Source organism: Cornus florida, unplaced genomic scaffold, assembly GCF_030987335.1.
Source record: "Cornus florida cultivar Cherokee Brave unplaced genomic scaffold, ASM3098733v1 CherokeeBrave_3.0.0_Hap2_Chr06, whole genome shotgun sequence".
Lineage (NCBI taxonomy): Eukaryota > Viridiplantae > Streptophyta > Magnoliopsida > Cornales > Cornaceae > Cornus > Cornus florida.
Window position 1 is genome coordinate 40,934,851 of NW_026775576.1, and position 22,507 is coordinate 40,957,357.

The 22,507-nt window shown below is 33.8% G+C and overlaps 1 pseudogene; it reads left to right on the top strand.

The window, feature by feature from the left end:
- Positions 1–1,724: 1,724 nt before the first annotated feature.
- On the top strand, positions 1,725–16,331 carry LOC132313979 (fasciclin-like arabinogalactan protein 12; annotated as a pseudogene).
- The last annotated feature ends 6,176 nt before the right edge of the window (positions 16,332–22,507 follow it).

Genomic DNA, 22,507 nt, shown 5'->3' on the forward strand with positions numbered 1-22,507 from the left:
TTTAATTACACCTTTATTTGTTTAAGTGTTATTGAGAACGTATTTGAATGCGGTAATTACACAGAGTAATTTACTCTCTCACCATTAGCTTTACTTTCAAAATAATTCACATAATGCTGAATAACTAATCTCATACATAAAATTTAGTCCAAAAAATTAGAGATAGTGATCGACACCTAAGGATCAAACTTTGACCGAAAGCTCCCAACTGGTCGACGTATAACCATTTCACTTTGACCGAGTCCTATATACATGAAAAAAAAAATAATAATAAAAAATTAAAAAAATACCAACCAACCACACTCACCACACCACATTCACACATCAAAAGAAGGTATTCATATAGTGCTGAATAATTAATGTCACACGTAAATTTGGTCTAAAAAGTTGGAGATACCGGTCGACGATTAAGGACCAGAAGTCAACCGAAAGCCCCTAACTGGTGGTCGACGAGTAGTCATTTCACGTCCACCGAATCCTATATACATAAAAAAATAAATAAATAAAATACCACACAACCAGTTTCACCATTAAAAAGAAGGTATCTATATAGTGCTGAATAACTAACGTTACACATAAATTTTCTAAGGATCATCGATTAAAAGCCCCCAATCAGTTGACGTGTATGCACTTTATGTCGATTGAGTCCTATATATGAAGAAAAAAAAAAGAAAAAAAAAAAAAGAAAAAAAAAATGGGTTATGACTTTTTTAATTATTTTGCTAAATATCGGATATTTGATTGATATGTAACATTAGTTATTGAGAACTATCTAATTCATTTTCTTTTGGTTGAATGTAGTAATAAATAAGTCAACATTCTTCACTTTTGTAATTGTTACATCCAACCAAACGCAGTCTCATGTCATGCGAAGCAAAGATCCACATGGTCAAATATTAACCAAGTAAAACAAATATAGAAAATTTCATGGCAATTGCACATAAGAGGATTTACCCTAAAGCAAAATATATATATTTGATTTGAATTGGATATCTACTTAAATCCAATCTATTTTATGTCCAATTCTAGTCCAACCTAGACCTGTGGTGAATTTTTTTTAATTTCAAAGAATATCCATATTTTGCCTATTTTGTAATTCGGATTCAAAATCTAAAACTTGATCCAATAAAATCCATTTTCAATGTAATTGGATTTGTGGTCACACCAGTTCTGTTTCATTCCCTAATTAATAGAACCATTAGCTAAAAGTCCACATTTAATCGTGACATATACAATAAAAATGCATATCACCACAAAAAAAGTCAAGTGTAACAACAATTTTTATTTTTTATTTTTTATTTTTTGAAAAAAAAAAATTAATAATATCATCTTGCCACCTAAACAAAATGCCATATTCAAATGTAAAAACTGCTTTAATAGATCAAACATATTATTCGACTTAAGCATTGATGTGGATTTTGATGGCCACAACAAGTTTCATCCTAAAAAGAGGTTGTAGCTAGCACTCATACTTAATAATGTCAGATGAAAAAAACATGCAACCTATAGCTTGTATGATATCCACGGTGCCACATTAGGACGCTAACTGGTTTTCTGCTAAAATGGATCCACTTCACCTAATATTATCCTCTCCTTCTCTCTATAAATCCTCTCTCTTTCCCATCTCCAACAAAACACACCATTCAAGCCCACTCCTCCATTTAATTAGTTCATCTCTGTATATCTATTTCTCACCCTTCAAGCCCACACCAAAAACCAAGAAAATGATGAGCCGAATTCTCTTCTTTCTGACACTTACACTACTAATCCACTTCCATTTCAGCACAACACTAGCTCAGTCCCCGGCAGTGCTCCCAGTGCCGACTGCACCATCCCCGGTGGTAGCAGCGCCCCCAGTACCGACTGCAGTGTCCCTGATGGTAGCTGTAGACATCGAAAATTTTATAATGAAAGTAATCATCATTTAATTAATCAATGGGTCAAAATGATTCTTTGATGGCCAGTCAACGACGATTCAGAGTGTAATTTGGACCTTCTACGAATTCAGCCCAAATAAAATATTGGTAATGGTTCAAAACTAAATTAACCAATAGCCCAAGTTCACCTCAAAAATGAGTTAAAAAACCCAAACCCACTTCAAAAATGGGTCAAAGGATAATTGTCATTCAAAATAATTATACATAATTATCTTGATGAATAATTAAAGTGATAATTATCAAACCAACACAAATTATAATTCTATCCCTCCATTGAGTCTATAAATAGAAGTAGCGGGGTGGAGAGTAAAGGACTCAAGGGGAGAGTATTGAAGCTCTGCCAAATTCTTCTCTCTTAAGAACAGAACGTTGAAGCTCTAGTGAATTCTTCATTGATCAACATCAAACCTCCAAAGCATCCAAAATCGAAGCTCAAAAGCATCCAAAAATTTAGAGTTCTGAAGAACAACAAGCACCTTACAATCGTGTCGTTTATCCATAACATCCAAAGCCCTAAAGTTCTGAAGAACAACAAGCACATCAAAGTCGTGCCGTTCTTCCTCAACGATTCAACAAATCAGAAAGATCAACAAAAAAAATGTTCGAGATCAATCCCTTTAGCCCTCAATTAGAAACTCTTTCTAGTTTTCGTCAACGAGAAAGACTTAAGGAAGACACTCAACAACCCAATTCAAGATCAAAGCTCGAGTAGTCTTTGGATCTGAACCGCAAAGGAGATCGAATCAGAGAATACACTCTTTTTATTGTAAAGATATTTACAGAGGATTGTATCCGAATTTTACAAAATTAATAAAATTGACATTTGCTCCATAATTTGTTCTTTATTTTGCAATACAAAATTTTGTGTGTACAATAGCAGCGTCCCCAGCACCTACAGGTCCCAATATCACCAAAATCCTCGAAAAGTGTGGCCACTTTATGCTCTTTATCTGGCTACTGAAAAGTATGGATGCTCAGATCAATTCCCAGCTCAATGACTCAAAAAGTGGCCTAACTGTATTTGCACCATCCAATAATGCGTTTTCGAACCTCAAACCGGGCACTATTTGTATGATTATTTATTCAATTGTGGCCCACATGATTTGGACATGTGACATATTACTTAGTGGCTAAGTAAATAGATATCAATTAATATTATTTATTTTTTGTCAACTTATAATTATCTTTTTGATAATTAGTTATTGGAGAAGTGTTTTCCTTTCTTGTTCCTTATTTTGATGGAAAGTGGAATTAAGTCACTGATAAGGAAAACCGGTCCTCTCTCTGCCTTTATAAAAGTGCATATACTCCATCAATTATGTACAATTGATGATACAACACGTAAAAGTTTTATGTATGCAAAAGGCCAAGAGAGAGAAATCAGTTTCCACGTTTTGCGTATGTATTGATTAGAGTTGCAACTTAGTTCGTGGTTAAAGGATCTGAACGTTGGACTTAATCTCAAAAAAGTTTGATATCATGATCGAGGTATGTATATCTAACTATATATATTTATGCGTTATAAGGATGTAAAATTAATTGAAGTTCTAAGAACTAGGAATTTATGATTATTTGAGATTAATATCTAACACAAATTAATTAGAGTTTACATGTGGTATCAGAGCCCGTAGTTTTAGAATTCATTATTTTCCATTATCCTTGCATAAATAATGTGTAAGTTTAAATTTAAATTAAATAATTAAATAATTTTAATTTATTATATACGGACACTGCTTTAATAGAGACCCGTCTGCCATGATCAAAATTTTCCAATTCATGTACCAGTAGCGTTTTTGAATTAGTGTCAAGAATTTGTTTGTATATATAATGATCAGATTTGTTGTTTGTTAGCTTCAGACAATTGATGTTATATGTTGTTCCTCAATTTTTGAACTTATGTGTGTGTATATATATATATATATATATATATATATATACAATTACCCAGATTTCGGTTTCAAATTTTAAGTTTTAAATGAAGTATTCATCAAAGTCAACATAATATATCAGCAGACTTAACCTATAATATATATATATATATATATATATATATATATATATATATATATATATACATACACACATAACATAATGAGACAAAATAAGTCAAAAGAGATTTTTTTTTTTTTTTTTTTTTGGTGATTCAGTATATAGAATGAAAATTTTGTTTTAAGATTTCGCTGCACAAATCGAGGTTGCCAAATTGTAATGATGTCTTTTGTTTTGTACATGATTACATATGCTTATTGATATACACCTACAGTACATATATCTATGATATTTTTGGGCACCCACTAGCAGTTTAATTAATTGACTTTGTGAAGTATGTGTTCATAATGTGGTGGGTAACTTAATGTTGGATTTATCACTAGTTAATTTAATATTTATATTATAGAAAGGTTGGTAGCTATCAAAGCGGCCTAACCATAATAGTTAATTGATATTAATTTTAGTGGTAGATATAATTGCAATTTTTCATGAATAATGATGCTTATAATTTTTGTAATATTCATGAATATTGGGTTTATTGAATTATTAGAAATAATTCCTCAAAGGAAATTAATTTTCAAGTGGTTAAATGAACATTAAGGAGTTGTACGTAATTTTTAATTTGGTAGATATAGGATATCCAAGTGTAACTTGTCTATTTAATTAATTAGTGCATCACCAATGAAACTATATAAATAAATATATTTAAGTATCATTTTTTTGGTATTTTGTGGTTATTACCTAAAGGGGTACCATAATTGTACAATGTATTTATTTATTTTATATGTGTTGTTATCTCAAAGTATTAATGTTATGAACATTTACCTCATTATGATTATTTTATTGCAGTATTTCTTCCTATTTCAATGAATTCGCATGCTTCATCTGTTTCAATTCTCAATGGGACTCACTTCTTAGAATGGAATGAGCAAGTTCAGTGCAACTTAAATGTGCTAAATATTGATTTAGTGTTTCAAATGGAGAAACTTGCTGCTATGATGAAATCAGTGAGAAAGAAAAAATTCTCCATAAAGCTTGGGAGAAATCAAACAGATTGAGTATTATGTTTATGCGAATGACTATTGCAAAGAGTATCAAAACAACTCTTCCCCAAACTGATAGTACTAAGTAATATTTGAAAAATATTGAAGAACATTTCCGTATTGCAGATAAGTCTCTTGCAGGGAAATTAATGGTTGACCTCACTATTATGCGTTTTGATGGTACTCGTACTATACATGAGCATGTTTTTGACATGACTAATCTTGTTGTGAAATTGAAAACTTTAGGGATGAATATAGATGAGACTTTTCTTGTTCAATTTATTCTCAATTCCTTACCTACTTAGTATGGTCATTTCAAATTCACTATAACACTATTAATGACAAGTGAAATGTGAATGAATTGGCTAATATGTTAGTTCAAGAGGAAGGAAGGCTTAAGCAACAAGGTAATCATAATATTCATCTCATGACTCAAGAAGCTAGAAAAAAATTTGAGAAAAGGCCTGGAAAGGGCATTAAGTGAGCAACACCCAAAAAAAAGGATTCGGATCAAGCTACTGAAAAGAAGGAACACAAGAATAATAAGTGTCATTTTTGTAACAAATCTCGACACTTTCAGAAAGATTGCATGAAACATAAAGAATGGTTCGAAAAGAAAGGTAAGCCTTTAGCTTCTGTATGTTTTGAATCAAACTTAATTGAAGTTCCTTCTAATACTTAGTGGGTCGATTCAGGTTCTAATGTTCATATTTCCAATACGATGTAGGGATTCCTTTCAACTTAAACCACAAATCCAAATGATGATTTCTTGTTCAGAGAGAATAAGGAGAAAATTCCAGTTGAAGCCATTGGGACATTTCGTTTAGTTTTAAATAGTGGATTTTATTTAGATTTGTTTAAAACTCTTTATGTTCCTTCAATTTCTCGTAATTTGATTTCTATGTCCAAACTTAATGTTGATGGTTTTTCATTTAAATTTAGTAATGGATGTTTCAGTTTGTTCAAAAAAACCCAATTTGTTGGTTCTGGTATTCTTGTTGATGGTTTATACAAGATAAAGCTTAATGATTTATTTTCTGAAACACTTTTGACCTTGCATCATAATGTTGGAACCAAACATAGCTCAATTAATTAAAATTCATCTTTCTTATGACATAAAAGATTGGGTTATATATCCAGTGAAAGGTTAAAAAGATTAGTAAAAGATGAAATTCTTTGGAATCTAGATTTTACTGATTTTATTGTGTGTGTGAATTATATTAAAGGTAAATAAATCAAACACACAAAGAAATGAGTCATAAGAAGTATAGAGCTTCTTGAAATTATTCATACAGACATTTGTAGATCTTTTGATATTCTATCTTTTGGTGGAGAAAAATATTTTATCATCTTTATAAATGTTTTTTCACGTTATGGATATATCTATTTGTTGCACGAAAAATCTCAAGCAGTGAATACTCTTGAAGTATACATAAATAAGGTTGAAAGTCAATTAGATAAAAATGTGAAAATAGTAAGGTCAGATAGAGGTGATGAATATTATGGAAAGTATGATGAAACTTGTCAATGCCTTGGACCGTTTGCTAAACTCGTTGAAAAGCATGGCATTTATGCTTAATACACTATGCCAGGCACGCCACAGCAGAATGGTGTAACTGAAAGGCGTAATCGTACTCTTATTATAGAAATGGTTAGGAGTATGTTAAGTAATTCCTCGTTACCCATATCATTGTAGATGTATGCTCTTAGAACTGCTATGTATGTATTAAATAGGGTTCCTAGTAAGGTAGTTTCAAAAACTCCATTTGAACTGTGGACCAGCAGGAAACCTAGTTTAAGGCACCTGCATGTTTGGGGTTGCCCAGCAGAAGCTAGGATTTATAATCCACATGAAAAGAAATTAGATTTTAGAACAGTTAATGGGTACTTTATTGGTTACCCAGAAAAATCCAAAAGGTACAGGCTTTACTGTCCTACATATAGTATAAGAATTATTTGAAACTAGTAATGCCAGGTTCATTAAGGATGCTAAAATCAGTGGAAGTGATAAAAATGAGAATGTGATCATTCAAGAAGTTAAGGTACAAATCCCTTTACCCACAACTTCTAAAGAAATAATTGTTTCTCCAGTTGTTGAACTGTCTAACAACGAAGAACAATTAAATGATCAACAACTCCATAATGAAACTGTCATCAATGAGGTTATAGAAAAACCACAAGGAATAACATTAAGACGGTCTCAAAGAGAAAAGAGACATGCTATTCCGAATGATTATGTGGTATATCTACATGAATCTGATTTTGATATAGGAATATGTAAGGATCTGGTTACATATTCACAAGCCATTAACAGTAATAATTCTATTAATTGGATTAATGTTATGAATGAAGAGTTGAAGTCAATAGAACAAAATAAAGTTTGGGAACTTGTTGAATTGCCTGAAGGATTTAAACAAGTAGGGTGTAAATAGGTCTTTAAGACCAAATGCGACTCTAATGGCAATATTGAACGATATAAAGCCAGACTTATAGCTAAGGGCTTCACCCAGATAGGAGGCATTGATTATAAAGAAGCCTTCTCTCATGTATCTAAGAAGGATTCCTTTAGAATTGTCATGGCGTTTGTAGCTCATTATGATTTAGAGTTACATCAAATGAATATGAAAACAACTTTCCTAAATGGGAGTTTAGAAGAAGAAGTCTATATAGATTACCTGAAGGCTTCACATTAGATGGTAAAAAACACATGGTCTGTAAACTTAAGAAGCCAATATATGGACTTAAACAAGCTTTCCGATAATGATATATTAAGTTTAATGATACTATTACTTTTTTTGGTTTTAATGAAAATACTGTTGATTAGTGTATATACCAGAAGGTTAGTGGGAGTAAGTTTATATTTCTGATTTTATATGTTGATGATATTTTGCTTGCTAGTAGTGATCTTGGTTTATTGCATGAAACTAAAAATTATCTCTCTAAGAATTTTGAGATGAAAGATATGGGTGAAGCATCCTACGTAATAGGAATAGAAATATTCCGTGACAGGTCACATGGATTGTTGGGATTGTCTCAGAAAACATATATTGAGAGAATTCTAAAGAGATTTGGTATGGAACATTGTTCAGCTAGTATTGTTCCAATACAGAAAGGAGATAAATTTAGTTTGATGCAATGCCCAAAGAATGAATTAGAACATAAAAAAATACAAAATATTCCTTATGCATCTATTGTGGGAAGTTTGATATATGCACAGGTTTGCACTCGACCAGATATTAGTTTTGCAGTTGGAATGCTAAGCAGATACTAAAGCAATCCACGAATGCATCACTGGAAAGTTGCAAAGAAAGTCATGAGATACTTACAAGGAATAAAGAATTATATGCTCATATTTAGAAGGACTGGTGATTTAGAGGTTATTGGTTACTCAGACTCAGATTTTGCTGAATGTGTGGATAGTAGAAGATCCACTTTTGGTTATTTGTTCCTTTTAGCTGGAGTGGCAATATCATGGAAAAGCGCAAAACAGTCTATTATTGTTTCATCTACTATGAAGGCTGAATTTGTAGCATGTTTTGAGGCTACAAATCATGGTTTGTGGTTGCAGAACTTTATTTCGGGATTTGGTGTTATGGATTCAATTTCCAGACCGTTGAAAATTTATTGTGATAACACCGCAGCTGTCTTCTTTACTAAAAACGATAGGTATTCCAATGGAATTAAGCATATGGAGCTGAAATATCCTACCGTTAAAGAAGAAGTTCAAAAACAACGAGTGTCTTTTGAAAATATAAGCACACAACTTATGGTTGCAGATCCATCAACAAAAGGATTACCACCCAAGACATTCATATGGTATGTTGAAAGAATAGGTTTTGAATGTAGTCAAAGTTAATTATTATTTTTGTTGTGGATTGCTTAACAATGCTTATATATATTTGACATTTTGAGTGACGAGTCTTGCCCCTTCCTCTAAGTGATTAGAAAACTGACTTTTTAATGCACAGAGGTCGCTTCGCAAGGTCAAAATATGAATGTGGTTTAGGAAGCCTTTCTAGTCAAATTTACATTTATAAAAACTACTACTACAACTAATGAAGCATAGTGAGTAAAGATCGTCCGTAGGGATTATACGTATTGAAATTTAATTTCGACTCAAATGTATCAATTAATTGCAAGGAGAGATTGGTTGATTAAACTAAGGTGCAATAAAATTAAAATGCAATTAAAATAAACTAAGTTGAGTTAGGGTTTTGATAGATGAGAAGTGAGGCATTGGGGTCAATTGGAATTGCCACCAAGCTTGTTCACCAAACCACACACTTTTAACTAATTTGGAGAAAACATTCTTGCGAACAAAATGCGACAACCAATTGCAATATTAAGCATAGACCATCAAATTGATGTATGAATTGTCTACTTAATCGACAAATAAACTAAGTGTAGCACAACCCATCAATTCTAAGCATGACCTATCAAATTAGTTACAATTGTAGCACACATCAATCTAGAGAATCATGGAATTTGCAATATTAAGCCATGGAATATCAAATCAAGTAAAGATTGTCTACCTATGTGACGACCCTGGTTTTTCAAGCCAGCGCGTCCTGTGATGAACCGAAGATTAACCCGATAACGGATCTAGATGCAAAAGCAAGAAATAATACAATGGTCTCCCAAGGCACAACACGCCTATAAGACCCTAAGAAGACCTTCCATGAGGTCACGGAACCCAAAGGAATCAAATGCAGAAGCTAAGATTATAAAATGGCAAGGGTACTTGACCAGGGGTAAAATGATCTTTTCAGAATGAAACTGGATGCAACTGAGCATATCGTTAGATAGACAAGGAAAAATTAATGAATCGAGACTCGAGAATCACTTGATTCGGAGTTCGGATGAAGAAGATATGAAACGTCAAAGTTTCAAAAAAACCAACTTTTGGGTTTAAAATCAGTGCGGCAAGGGTATTTGACAAGGTGTAAAATGGTTTTTTCAAATAGAATTGGATGCAACCATGCATATCGTTGGATAGATAAGCTAAAATTAATGAATCTGGACTCAAGAATCACTTGATTCGGAGTCCGGATGAAGAAGATATGAAACGTCAAAGTTTCAAAAAAACTAACTTTTGGGTTTAATAATCTAGGCAGTGAATAATTTTTTGATAGCAAGTATCATTTGATTTTTTTTCCAGAACTGAGACTAAAAACGGACCCTTAAACAAATTTTTCTGAAAAAACATAAAGAAGAAACCCCCTTTAAAATCACGTTTTCTACCCAGATACATGAAAGGAAACAAAAAAAAAAAACGCTATAAAATCCCTAAAATGCCCCCTAGATTCGTATAGGTGAAGAGTCCAAAAAGCTGCTACATAGATTTTTTCAAAATCTGTCCACGATTGAGAGCAAAAACGGGCTATCAAACGAATTTTTCTGGGAAAACATGAAAAAGAAACCCCTCCCAAAATCAAATTTTCTACCCGATTGCGTAGGAGAAAAAAAAAAAAAAAAAACACACTGTGAAATACCCAAAATGCCCCTAGATCAGAAGAGGGCTAAAAACTCAGAAAATGCAACTTTGCACCAAGTATGCATTTGACCCTAAATGCATTTCTAGGTTGAAACGAATGTGCACGCAAGTGTAAAAAATGATTCTAAGCGCGCGGGAATGGTCCGCAGCTCCCGAGAAGCCCCGACTCAAAATTCGACCCCCCGACAGCCAAAAATGGCGAAAATGCACATGAAAAAGAAATTTTGAAACTTAAAATTATAAAATAGTTTCAAATTACCGTTTGGCCCTTGGACACACTTCATGCATGATTAATGAGATCCTAAGAAAGAATAAAAATGGAATTCCCACACCCGATGCAAACATGGTGAGGCAATGACTTGCCATTTTTCAATATTTCCATAGTAAACCTTGAAAGAGAAAGTGCATAGAATACATATTTGATGCCATTGGCCTATGGCCTCAACTCATACATGTTAAATACATTAAAAAGAGTGTACTTGTGTATACATTACATACATGGAATCAAAGATACAAGTTTTGATATAAAAGGCTACAAAATGACATTTCATACTAACATTTGCATGAAATGGAAACTTAAAAGCTACCAGTCATCCAAGGAATGATGAGCATCACTAACCAAGTCTTCATAATTGCAAATATCCCTAGTAACTTTAGGGTGAGTAACATAAAGCTACTTGTAGGAAATAAGTATACATCGACCTAACATTTTACAATAATATCACATTAAGGTGAAACATGTTAAAGGGGCTCATGCCACCTAACGTCTATGTCAAGATGAGGCTCAGGGAGCATCCTAAGTTACCTTAGATCATTTCTAGCATAAATCACATCATTCATGCAATTTAAACAATATAGAAGCATGTTATACAAAGCAACGAGATATAGGTTCTCAAAAGTATCAACTTGCAATCTAAGATACGAAAACAACTAAAGTGGGTTATGCCACCTAGCGTTTATGTTCCAAATGAGTCTAAGAAATCATCCTAAGCTACATTAGAACAATAAAACACAAGTCACGATATCAATGCAATTTAACCAACATTGGAACTTCCAATACAACGCATAAAGCATGGTTTTTCAAAGTTAACGTTCCGAAACTTAACATAAGAAATCAAATAAGGAACGACAAGTTATGATATCATCTAGTAATAACTTTGAAATGAAATGCGAAATCAAATAAAGTGGATACTCGGACATCATGCCGGATCAGACCGACACCATAATTACTTTAGGGTTACTAGCCCATGGGTAACCTCCCTATGTGGGCACTAGACTGTAGAGGGACAATCCCCCGTACTAGAACCATGTCCTAGCCGTAGTCAAACAACGACATCCCCAAGTTTCCAAAATCAACAAGTTATGCAACAACGTATATATCAACATGTATATACAAGATAATCAACTATCTACCATGCACAACCAAATTTGGAAACACATATAATACATGCTCTAAGTCCACAACTACTAAGGCATGACAAATGTCGAATCTTCAGTGTACGATTGGTTATACGCTATAACAATATATCTCAACATTGAAATCATAAACTCATGAATCTAATACAAGTCCAAAATTATGATTTAAACATATAACCAATGTCAAACACATGATTAAATCATTAACGCTCTAGGAACGGAAATTAATTAAGTAAACTAATGAATTTCTCTAAGTTTCAAATCTCAATCAAATGACCCCTAATTAACATATGTTAAACAACATTGCATGGTCTTTACATACATCCATTCGAAATCTTAATTAGGCCAATGGAACAACAAGGTAGAATTTAATTAAATCATGATAATCAAATCCCTAAATTCTTAAACAATATCAAATGGTCCCAAATTAATTTATACTAGTAAACAAGTCCAAGTCATTTCAAATATCAAGCTAAAAACTTAATTAAGCCAATAGAACCATTAAATAGATTTTAATTAATCCTTTTAATTAAAATCTCTAGATTTTCAAACTTATCCAAATGCTCTCAAATTAACATATGTTAGGAAACATGCCAAGGCTTGTTGTAATATCATATTACAAGTTTATTTCATGCAAGTTACATCTATGTAAATTAAACTTTCACCAAAGATAAATATTAAATAAAAGTTGCAATTCTCATTCAAATAATCCCAATTTAATATATGTTAACAAACATACCAAAGCCTAACTTACTAGCATGCCATAATTTAATTCTAAGTTGAATATCATCATGAAAATTAAATCTTAAACATAGAAAATAATTAAATTAAATTCTAGATTTTGAACAAAAGCATGTATACAAGTTGTATAAGCATTAATAGCATGTAAGACAACAAAAATAATAACCTATAACACCCCTTACCTCCATTTGAGATGAAAATCTCAAATCCCCACTGAAAGAAAAGTGTTCCAAATCCGACGATACTCCGGGGTTTTGTCAGGGACAACACGCTCCAAAGAGGACCTACCAAAATCCTCACTTGACCTCAAACATGTACTCAAAAAATGGCCAAAAACAGGTTCTAATAAGGGGGAAAGGTGCGCGTCGTCAAAGCCTTCGATAAACGTTAAGGCATGATGGCAAAATACCTAAGGGAAAAAGGTTAAAATGAGAGAAGAAGAGTGGCAGCCCCCCTTGGGCTGCCATGGTAGCTGCTGCTCATCCATGAAGAGAGGAGAAGATCAAAAATGAAATGTCTCACCCCCTTTTTATAGGAAAACCCTAAAAGTGCCCCATAGGGGCCCCGCTAGGTCCGGAAAAGTGAAATTTGAGCAGACGTGCTCAAATGGCATAACTCCATAAACAAAAAAGTACCAAAATGAGAAAAGATGAACAACGGAAGAAACAACGTCAAAAACTGAGTCTTGTGCAGAGAGATATGCCCCAAACAAGTTCAGCGGCAACTGGGTCAGAAACTCTAAAACTGGGAAAAAATGACCAAAAGACAATTCTAAGAGTACATGACTTGACGAAAAGTGAAAATGAATCTCGTACGAGAATTCAGGCTCAAAACGAAGCATTTTTACGATAACTTTCGTTAATTGCACAATTGCCCATCCAAAAAGGGTTAACTGCACTAATGACCCAGAATGAAAATATCTTCCAAAAATATTTTCTTAAAAACCCCAAAAATAAAATATCTTCAAAAGATATTTATGAAAAACACCCCAAGAAAAGAAAAAGATTCTGAAAAATGATGCATCCATACCCCTATGGACACCGAGAGTAACCAGAGTACTTTACTGCAAAAGTAAAGATACGTATTTTGTGAAAACCACTTAGAATGAAGATACATGAAGTCAAAAATCAACTCCGAACACAAAAAGTGTGGTTATGCCAAAAAGTGACAAACGGGAAAAAGACAAAATAGGGAAAATAACGAAAAGTGAATAGTGTCGAAAAACGAAAAATGTGGAAATGACTCGGTCCTTAAAGGAAGTTTTCAATCCAAATGAAAGAGTCTTAGAAACCATTTTTGAGCACTCAAGATGATACTAAGTGATGAGAAACCAAACATAGAATAGAAAAGACAACGGAAAAAAATTATCCATAAAATTTGAGGAAAAAGGAAAAGAAGGAAAATGACCGGGTCATTACAACCTACCTACAAGCATGAATTAAATTATAGAACAACCCATCAAGTATAAGTATAATCCATCAAATTAATTGACAAACCCATCTAATAAAAATAATGTCTAACCATCACTAGATTCTCAATCAACCATACATAGACATGCAATCAATATAGAAAAACTAGTGTATAGATCAATTCCCAAATAATCACACATAAGACAACATGCAATCACATAAAGAATCAATAGAAATAATTAATCTATAAAAATCAAAGGAGAACCCAAGATTCGTTAAATTCACAAGGCCAAAACACTAATCACAAGATATTATTCCCCAAAAAGTATGAAAAAGATAGAGGTTTAAATTACAAACCTGGGGCTCATCCAAGCCCTAAGGAGAATTCTAACTAATCATGGAGGAGGTGGGTGTGATCTTGAAACCCTCAAGGGCAATCCCCAAACATGGCTCCATTTTCTTCCTATTCTTCTTTGTTGAATTCTAGAGAGAGTATGTATGTAAATCTAGAGATGTGTTCTTGGTGTCTCCACTCTTCTTCCTTTCTTCTAACCCTAATCTCTAACTTTTCTAAAGAGAGAAAATAAAATTACAATGAAACAAAATTGAAGACTAAAGATATATTACAAAATGGTTCAATTCCCCCTTTATAAAAGCTCCTTGGAGTAGTGAACAAGTCAGAAAATAAGCCCATTATTAGAGGAAATTCGCAGCTACACGAATTAGGTAGAGATTGGCGTGCTCGAGAATTAGACAGCTCACTGCCAGTAGCATTTTCGATCGATCAATCAAACACTTAGTTTCGATCGATCGAAGATGACGTGGCATCAAAAATATCTTCTGGGCCTTATCCACTTTGCTGAGCTGGCATCGCCTCATTTCAATCGATTATAGAACTCTTCGATCGATCGGGTTTCCCTTCGATTGATCGAAGCTCCTCTGGTGCATTTTCTTGGCTTCTTTCCAACTTTGCTCCTTAACTCCAAAATTGAGCTAAATAGCTCTTATTAGCCTGTTTGAACTTTATTAACCTGAAATTGGCAAAAACACAAATAAGTACTTAAATCATGAAAGTAAGATAGATGAATGGACTAAAATACCCTGACTTAGGTGCTAAAATGCGTCACATTTGAGCACTCATTATTGAGCTCGTTAAAATGTGTTCATGATATTTCCTGTTAATTTATGTATGTACATGCATGTATTGCTTTAAATGATGAAAACGAGAATAGTTTTAGAAAAGACATTATTGCTAGACCTTTATTGATACTTCTCACTTATAGACTATGTTAAATGGGTTATTAGTGTTGTGGTACATGGAAGGGATTATGTCATTTAGTGACATACAACCGCCATGACTCACATTGGTAATTTGTTTATCATGATATTTATGATGACCAACTTAATAACTTAATCTGATTTATGTTGCACACTAATGACTATTTTACTAAATCACTACAGAAGTTATCATATGTGCCAAGTGGGAGAATATAAGATTATTTATTTAATTGTAGCCCACATGATTTGGACATGTGACATATTACTTGGTGGCCAAGTAAATAGATATCAATTAATATTATTTATTTTTGGTCAACTTATAATTACTTTTTTGGTAATTACTTATTGGAGAAGTGTTTTTCTTTATTATTCCTTACTTTGATGGAAAGTGGAATTAGGTTACTAATAAGGAAAATTGGTTCTCTCTCTGCCTTTATAAAAGTGCATATACTCTATCAATTATGTACAATTAATGATACAACACGTAAAAGTTTTATGTGTATAAAAGGCCAAGAGAGAGAAACCAGTTTCCACGCTTTGCGTATTGATCAGAGTTATAGCTTAGTTTGTGGTTAAAGGATCTGAACGTTGGACTTAATCTCAATAAGGTTTGATATCATGATTCGAGGTATGTATATCTAACTATATATATATTTATGCGTTATAAGGATGTGAAATTAATTGAAGTTCTAAGATCTAAAATTTATGATTATTTGTGATTAATGTATAACACAAATTAATTAGAGTTTATACTATCAACTCTCTCAATGATCTAAAGCAGGTGGAGCTCGTCCAGTTTCATTTTGTACCTACCTATATCTCCGCATCGCAATTCCAGACTATGAGCAATCCATTGCGGACACAAGCGGGAGAATCCCGTCCCGGTTAGTTCCCACTTAACGTGACCATCGCCGGCGACCAATTGAATGTGTCAACTGGTGTTATGAACATTAATGTATCAACCCCATTCTATTCGGACAACCAGATTGTTGTGTATGAGGTGGACAATGTGCTTCTTCTTTGAATTTTTTTTGGTACTCCAGTACCCACAGCGGCACCGGAACTGGAACCGGCACCAGTACCGTTGCCTCCGCTCGCAAAGGAGAAGGAACCAGCCACGGTTAGTACTCCAATTACACAAAACGGTGCAGTTATAGTCTCAGCATGCATGGAATGGTGGTGACTATTGGAGTCGCTTTGGTTATTTCATTTATTTAGTGTTAATATATAGACAATGTTGATTATGCCAGCTGGAAATTCTGTGACTGGGGTTGGGGGTCTATTTGTTTTGTGCCTATATGATATTGCTGAGTAAGATTGAACGGTGGTGATCTACGCTATGATTTTGCTCCGAATAATTGTAATATGTCCAAGTCTAATGATTGACTTATTAGGTTTTTTTTTTTTTTAATTTACTTTTGATCTGTATTTTTCCTTCATTTGTTTTTGGTGCTGCTTCAATTTCTTTTTTTCTTTCCAACTTTCATATAACTTGAGATTGTGCACTGTTTTCCCAACTTTCATGCAACTTAACTGAGTTATTTTTTAATTATAATGTTGCCTTAATTACTCACCGATTAAAGTACGTGGAAAAACTCGGTTAAAGTATGTTTGGTTGACTTAACCGGGACCACTTTGGAAGTTATTAGATTTATTCACTTTAAAATCAAATTAAAATGATAAAATTACTCTTCTCTTAATTTAGAGGAGAGTAAAAATATGAAATGGATTCAAAAAAACATATATTTTAAAATTTTGTCATCAAGCATCTCGCTTTGCAAATTCGTGCTACTTAAAATTTTCAAAACATATATACATCTAAAAAAAGAAATCAAAAGGCATCTCCACATTAGTAAATATCCACACATATAAATATCAACAATTTCTCACCACATAAAAAATAAATTACCTTTGATATCATTTATAAATTAAATTGAAAAATCTTTATTTGAACTAGGAATATAACATTCAAACATATTTAGAAGGCACATTATTATTGTATTTATTAAATATACGTCTGTGAAAGTCAGTAATTAACTCAAAAAAAATATTGAATTGTTTTAATTCCCACTCTCACACGTATACACTCAATACGGTTAGTATTAACCCCATTGAACAGACATGTAACGACCCGAACTTGGGGGACCGAATCGCTAACCGGGTCCTTAACCGAACCCAATGATACACTAGGTGCAAAATGGTCATTTTACAATATGAGAGGATGATCTGTCCTTAAACTAGTCAAATGAAGTTTAAAACAATTATTCTAGTCATTCCATGACATTCGAAAAGGCTCTACGGTCATTGGTCATGATTTTCCAAAAAGTGCCCTTACTCGGTTAAAAGGAATCCCGATATTGTCACACTAAAACAACTATTTCTCTTAGCACGAATGGAATTTTAAGATGAGATTGGTGTCATTGGAAAGATGACTCAAAATCCTTGAAAATGAGCTCAAGAATGACCCTATTTGGATTCAGAACAAAGAAGTTATGACCACACAAAGTCAGGTGATCAATGTTGACAAACTGTCAAGGCAAAATGAACCACTGAACCAGTTCAAGGACCCTGAACCAGTTCAAGATAGGCAGTGTGCCCAAATGTGAACCAAATACACCCCTTGAACCAGTTCAATGGGGCTGACCCAGTTCCAGATGACCAAAACCTAAAATTTTACCCAGAAAATGCCTAAAACTGTGAACATACACATGGGCTCCCCATTTGGTCCCTTGGTGACCTTATTTAACATCTAAACCTGTCCCAAATCATACATATGATAATGAAATTAATACAACTAGATATCATTACATTCAAATAAAACCGTATATGAGTCCATTACACCATTTAAAGTAAAACAAGTCCAACATACATCAAAATATGACTTTAAGGTCTTATATGGGTTTTGAAATTTTAATTAGACTATGGGATACAAAATGGCATCTAATACAATTTATAACAAAAGGGTAATATACACATAAAGCACAAAAGAAGTCCAAGTCTCTTTTAACCTGACTAAGCTTGTGGTGGATTGTCGTTCGCTACTTCCTTTTCGTGTCCTGAAAAATGTAAAGGAATGAGCACAAGACCCAATAGAGATTTCCTAAAGGGCATCTCCTAAAATTAAGGAGACGAAACGCATGCTTAGACACGTCAATGAATAGAATAAGAGAATAGGGATCATGCCGGGATCACACATCATCAATAATTAACAAGCAATCTACTATCAACCATTTGAATAATGCAATGCATGAAATGGCTTATGCAACGCATTCTACACACACTCTCACACACCTAATCCACACACTGAAAACGTACTAACTAGCCGGACTTTGGTACCTCCGCCATCCCTAAGGAGAATTTACTAGTCATCCCAAACAAAGGGTGACTCCCAACTACCATTTGAGGCCCGAGGTAGCTAAATTACTCACGGGTACCTCCCGTGTCCTTATCAACTAGTTAGCACTATCGGCAAAGGAGTACCCCTCTAACTACCGAGTTGTAGAAAAAACCTTGCCTTAAAACTTCTTCAAACTTTTCCAATTCACATCACCAAAATTTCCCTCACAACACACCCAATGCTCAATTCCAATGCAACAATATTAATGCCATGCTCAGAATGGTCCACAAACTTCAATAGTCATCATTACCCACTTATAGCCGTAATTTTACTTACACATGAATTGTTACACAATCATCAAATTATGCACATACATGGCATTGACAATGATACAATTATTCTTATAAGTAAACTTATGATCATCAAAGCGCAATAGCACAAGTCTTACAATTAAACCTTCACATTGGCAATTTCTACTACACATTTCATACTTGGCATTTTAAGAATACGAGAAAAAAAAAAAAAAAAAAATTGTCAATTTCACATAAAGTAACATGCTTCGTCACAATTAGTCACATAGTCATTTAACAATTGGAATTTCTCATCACATAATCATCATTTAACACATAACAACAAACAATTTATCATACATCATCCATTTAATGAAACCCTAGCATGCTACCACCAAATTGACATCAAATTGGCATGTAAAAATTGGGGAAAAACCTGAATTCAACCATAAAATTTAAGGACTATGCAAGTTAGACAACTCTACCTTGCTTTGAAGCAAAAGCCCCAATTCAAGCCCTAGATTTTGAAATTCCAAGGGTGTCCAAATGAAAATCAGCTCCGATCAAAATGAAGCTCTTGTTGAGCTCTTTAACTTTGCCTTCAATGGCAAAGTCCAATTGAAAAAGAAGAAGAAAGAAATCAAGCTTCAAAACCCATGTTTTTAGATAGAGAAAGAGTGTAGGGAGAGTGTAATCATAGCTAGAAGGAGGAAGAAAAAATGCCTAAAAATTAGATTTGTAGCCCACTTTGGTTTATTTATCATATCGTCCATCATTTGTAACATTCATTGAATGTTGAGGGAATAAACTAGTGAGAGAACTAATGAGAAAGTGGAGCACTAATGAGAAGATGGTGGGAGATGTATAAGATGGCATTTGATTTATTTTGGTTATAAAAGAGGAAGTCCATAACAAGAAAGGGAAGGAGGATTCGGCAAAGAGGATTAGCAAAGTTTGCTTTGGGTTTTATTTAATTTCTTTTTCACTTATGTTGTTTGTTAATTTGTTGTATTCTTCTCTAATTATGTGTAACTAAACTCTTATACTAAGGTGGAGGAGGAAGCCCCATTAATGAATTAAAGTTTTATTATCCATGTATTGATTTCCATCATACAATTTTAATGTTTATGATTTACACTTCACATGATTAATTATTTTAAGTTTCTTTCACCATTAATATAATGTATTCTTGGTAGTTAGAAATTATTCTAATTAATTTAAGCTTGGGATATAATTTTAGAAAATTAAAAATATTTGATCTTGTGTTTTTCATTAAGTTGGATACATAGGATGCTTAGATTTTTACACTCTTTAAGCAAAGTAAAATCTACCTTTGAATTACTTCTCTTGGTTTGGAAATTGATAAATGGATAATTAAAATTATATGAAGTTAATGTTGTTGGAATTCTATACCTTAGTATTTTCCTTAAATTGATTTCAATCATATTGTTTATATTTCTTGCATGTTAGTATAACAAATCCACTCTTCAAATCAAATCGGTTAACTACGTTAGACTTAAATTAATTTAGATTCATATTAATTTCTCTTTCAAGCATTCCTTTGGGTTTGACCTCGTTCTTGCCAGTCTATATTCCAATAGATTTGTGTGCTTGCGAGTTCTATTATTTTTTAAACATCAAACAACTATCTTCATATCATAGAGAGTTTAAAGGTTTCAAAGACAGACATTTTTAAAAAAATGCATGACGTAGAAAATATGCAAAAGAAGAGGACCATGTTACATTAAGTTCAAAATAAATACGATTAAGATCCATTTTGTCAAAAACTATTACAAGAGTAAATCTATTTCCTCTTGTGATCAAAAGAGGTCGGAGCAAATGCATCCACCACATTCTGGCCTGAGGCCTTAGCCGGAGCAACTGAAGAACTTGAAGCTTGAGGACCCACTTGGTGGCTCTTCACCATCTTAGCGAACAGTATTTCAGTCTCCTGAGCCTTTGGACCTTCGATGTACGGAAAAGATACCTCCAGATCTTTATCAAATGACTCCGGATCTTTTTACTTATCACCCGATCCTTGCATGAAGCCGAATCTGAAGACCTTGGCACTAGATAAATGCACAAAAGAGGAATAACAATCCTGCATCTGCTTCCCAGCTGTAATACTAGTCGAGACCGACTCCTTCCAGCGCTGATTCTCAGCCTCCAACTCCTCACTCTTGCTTCAGAAGATGTAAGTTTACCCTTAAAAAATCTCTAGTGTCTGAACAAATTTTTATATCCAGTTGTGCATTAGAGAGCTTCTTCCCTACATCAGCCAGGTCCTTTTCCATTTTTTTAATGGAAAAAGACTGAACTTCAGCAGTGGCACACAAAGCCATGGTACGATACAAATTCTGCAAAACAACCAAGGTACGAGGACACCAAAGTAAAAAAAGAGAGGAAGGAATAAAGAAGTAGAACAAACCTCTACAACCCGCACAAGAGCAGAAGGCAGAAGCTGCTCTAAACCCATATTTCCCATTAGCTCTTCATCTTTGGGAAGCCTCATCCCTCGAGCAACTACTAGTGCAGCAGAAGGATCCGTGACCACGAAATCACCAAAATGAATAACCGATTTATCGGGCCTTGAAAAAATTGTTAAGGTTCCCCTTTATCTGCCAAAACAAAGGCCCGAACCTCTTCTTCGGCCTCAATTTCTTCAGTCTTCTTCTTCTCTTTACTAGTTTCATCCTCTGTCAAAGGAAAGACATCAAAGAAAGGAAGTGACAAGTCCATGAGGTCAGCCGCTGAAGCACTAGATGTAAGCTCCTTGAGGTTGGATGAAGAAAGGAGATCCTCTACAGAAGGAGGGTTTTTCCAAACTTGTTCCTCAAGAAAAACAAGCCTTTTTCTACTAACCGAAGATGGAAACGATACTGAAAAAATACTAAGAAATTCATAAATAAGACGAAAAAGTAAAACCTGATATACTTAAGATCCCAAATTTTTGAGGAATAGGGAGTTTCTCTGATTGAGGCTTAGACCAATTTCCTTTAACAATGATTATTCTCTCTTTCCATTTCTTATCAGAATTAGGAAGATCTGTGCATATCCTTTGTTGAAGAGATTAAGTGAAGTAATAACGGCCAAGTTCAGTTTGGTGCTTAGAAATGGTATAGCTGAACAATAAGTCAGTGAAGTTCAGATCAATTCCTTCTAACCTTCGACGGACAAGAAGAACAAACATTATTCTAAAAAAGTTAGGGTTTACTTGGAGAGGGGCAATCCCTAACTTATTGAAGACCAAATGATAAAAGGGATGAAGGGGAAAACAAAGGGCATTAAGATTCCCAACAGATAGGAATAGTTCATTCTCTCTCACCCCTTCATCGGAACTAAAATCGACGTCGGTTGGGTATTCGAGTATCTCTACCCCCTCAGGGATCTTAAATTCCTCCATTACGGAATCAATGGTGAACTTGAGGCGACGAACTGATAAAATCATTTCTCTATCCTCTTTGGTAAAGATGTTGTTAGATCCAAAAGTGGATTCCACCGCCTGAGGCGAAAAATCATCTCCTCTCACAGCGGAGTCGTTCAAAACCTTAAGAGTGTTAGAAACCTTTGAAG